Source organism: Mastomys coucha, unplaced genomic scaffold (genome assembly GCF_008632895.1).
Source record: "Mastomys coucha isolate ucsf_1 unplaced genomic scaffold, UCSF_Mcou_1 pScaffold22, whole genome shotgun sequence".
In the NCBI taxonomy this organism is placed as follows: Eukaryota; Metazoa; Chordata; class Mammalia; order Rodentia; family Muridae; genus Mastomys; species Mastomys coucha.
Genome location: NW_022196905.1, coordinates 55,633,997 through 55,637,365, shown reverse-complemented (window position 1 = coordinate 55,637,365; position 3,369 = coordinate 55,633,997). Strand labels below are relative to the sequence as shown.

Below are 3,369 nucleotides of genomic sequence, written 5' to 3'. Positions count from 1 at the left end.
CCCCACACTGCAGCCAGGGTGGGTGCCAGGCTGTAGAGACATCACTACAGGGGTGAGAAAGTCCAGTCTGTGATGTGGGAAAGTCAGAGCTGAATCAGGCCTGGGCTATGGGTTTCTCAGACTCTTGGACATCCAGGTGTTTTTGGGAGTCACAATGGAGTTGGGGTTCCTGGACTGGAGACTGCCTAGCTTGCGACCAGGGAAAACGGGGAGCTCTGGCTTGACCCAGAGGTGATTGTCCTTAGCATGACAGAGACAGACTTGGTGGTAGTTGTGGCTGGGTCACACACAGAGATACCTTCTGAGGGAGAATTAAGTTGTGGCTCAGTAGTTGTATGCCTTCTCCAGACAGTCCCTGGTTCCAAACAATGTATTGATTGCTCTTGGTGAAAAACAGATGCACAACATACCATGCCCCTTTCTCTCAGGGTAGACCTGGGTTTAAATTTCTTTTGCAGGGAGGGATGTCTGGGAAGGGAAGGTTATTGGCTAAACCCTTTGCCCTCTAGGTACCTCATTAGCATGGAGCACTCTGTTTTGGGCCTACATGACCATAGGACATGTTTCTTTATGTGAAGTGTTTGGCATATGTTCCAGGCAGGAATCTGGTAGGGGGGCAGGGAGTTGCCCAAGCCTCTGGTGTGTTGCCACCGAGTCTCTGGTCTCAACCTATTCTACCTTACCAAACTTCCTGACATGGTTTTATATCTCAAAGACTGAGCCACCAACAAAAGTGCATACACAGGCTGGACAGAGGCCCACCCATACACATGTAGCATATGTGCAGATTGTGAGTTCTAAATAATTGGGCTGGGGGCTATCCTAAAAACTGTTGCCTGTCTATGAGATATGTACTTCTAGCTAGGCTGTCTTGTCTGGCTTCATAGGGAAAGAAAGGATGTGCCTAGTCCCACAGAGACATGATATGCCAAGATGGGGGATACCCAGGGGAGCCCTCCACCTTCTCAGGGAGAAGGTGAGGGAGATGGTGGGGGCAGTGGGGAAAGGGTTGTTGGAGGGTGTGACTTGGATGGACAGCAGGGATCAGGATGTAAAGAGAATTTTTTAAAAAGATGATTCCTGGTAACTGACATTTACAGCCTATATATGCTGGGCTTTGTAGGTGTGTTTAAGTGTTTTCCATGCTAAGACAAGTCTAGGAACTTGACATGGAAACCAGGTTTTGAGGCAGAGATTACTTGCAGAAGGAATTCACAGAGCCATGATGTGCTAGTAGATAATCTTATTTTCTATAGTCATACAATGGAATATAGTTTAGAAAGATTGAACTGGTTGTCAAATCGTTACATAACTCATAGTGAAATTAAAGTCTTATTTCTCTGTAGGATATGAAGAATCTTTAATGTTGAATGAATACACGTATATGAGCAAAGTAACAAAACAAACCTCAGTAGCAAGATAAAATGTATATTCATTTCTACTTATCATACATGTCCTTCATAAGTTTGCTATGTAATGGCTGTTCTTGATTGTCAACTTGTCTACATGGGGATTAAACTAAAATCCAAGTTTCTGGATACACATGTAATGAATTTATCTTAATTAAATAATTTGAGTGGGAAGGGCCAATTTAAATTTAGATATTTTGACTTTAGAACATCCACCTTTATGCTGGATTCTTAAAGTTTTTGTTGATAGACAGCCATTGTTGGACTATCAGAATAATGTAGATAAGGCACTCTAATGCATCACATGTATATAATATATACAATATGAAATATATTCATTATATGGGTATATACATATATTATTATATATACATATATTATTATATATACATATATTATTATACATACATTTTATGTATATATACATATATACATAAATAATGAATATATATATTCATTATTTCAGTTTTTCACTTCTAGAGAACCCTCTAGAGTAGTCGTTCTCAACAAAAGTTCTAATGCTGTGATTGGTTAATACACTCTCATGTTGGCTCTCTGCTCCTCCCTGTTCCAGAAACAGCCGCATCTTTTTGTGCAGTGCCAGCTTCGTCCCGTAGACAAAATGTTGAAGGTTGGTGTGAACGGATTTGGCCGTATTGGGCGCCTGGTTACCAGGGCTGCCTTCTGCTCTGGCTCTGGCAAGGTGGAGATTGTCGCCATCAACGACCCCTTCATTGACCTCAACTACATGGTCTACATGTTCCAGTATGACTCTACCCACGGCAAATTCAACGGCACAGTCAAGGCTGAGAATGGGAAGCTTGTCATCAACGGGAAAGCCATCACCATCTTCCAGGAGCGAGATCCCGCTGACGTCAAATGGGGGGATGCTGGTGCTGAGTATGTTGTGGAGTCTACTGGCGTTTTCACCACCATGGAGAAGGCTGGGGCCCACTTGAAGGGTGGGGCCAAAAGGGTCATCATCTCCGCCCCTTCTGCCGATGGCCCCATGTTTGTGATGGGTGTGAACCACGAGAAATATGACAACTCGCTCAAGATTGTCAGCAGTGCATCCTGAACCACCAACTACTTAGCGTCCCTGGCCAAAGTCATCCATGACAACTTTGGCATCGTGGAAGGGCTCATGACCATGGTCCATGCCATCACAGCCACTCAGAAGACTGTGGATGGCCCCTCTGGAAAGCTGTGGCATGATGGCCGTGAGGCTGCCCAGAACATCATCCCTGCATCCACTGGAGCTGCTAAGGCTGTGGGCAAGGTCATCCCAGAGCTGAATGGGAAGCTCACCGGCATGGCCTTCCGTGTTCCTACCCCCAATGTATCAGTTGTGGATCTGACATGCCGCCTGGAGAAACCTGCTAAGTATGATGACATCAAGAAGGTGGTGAAACAGGCGTCTGAGGGCCCACTGAAGGGCATTCTGGGCTACATGGAGGACCACGTTGTCTCCTGCGACTTCAACAGCAACTCTCACTCTTCTCTACCTTTGACGCTGGGGCTGGCATTGCTCTCAATGACAACTTTGTAAAGCTCATTTCCTGGTATGACAATGAATACAGCTACAGCAACAGGGTGGTGACCTCATGGCCTACATGGCCTCCAAGGAGTAAGAAGCCCTGGACACCCACCCCAGCAAGGACACTGAGAGCAAGAGAGAGGCCCTCAGTTGCTGAGGAGTCCCTACCCCAACACTGAGCATCTCCCTCACAATTTCCATCCCAGACCCCCATAATAACAGGAGGGGCCTAGGGAGCCCTCCCTACTCTCTTGAATACCATCAATAAAGCTCACTGCACCCACCAAAAAAAAATACACTCTCATGTTGTGGTGACGACCAACCATAAAATTAGTTTCATTGATACTTCCTAACTGTAATTTTGCTAATGTTATTAATTGTAATGTAAATATCTGATATTCAGGATATGTGATATGAGACCCC

The 3,369-nt window shown here is 45.2% G+C and overlaps 1 pseudogene across 1 annotated transcript; it reads left to right on the top strand.

Annotated features, from left to right (window-relative positions):
* The first annotated feature begins 1,995 nt into the window (after window positions 1-1,995).
* LOC116070989 lies at window positions 1,996-3,040 on the top strand (annotated as a pseudogene). The gene has a single exon (XR_004110657.1). The product of XR_004110657.1 is annotated as a glyceraldehyde-3-phosphate dehydrogenase pseudogene (transcript).
* Window positions 3,041-3,369: the final 329 nt, after the last annotated feature.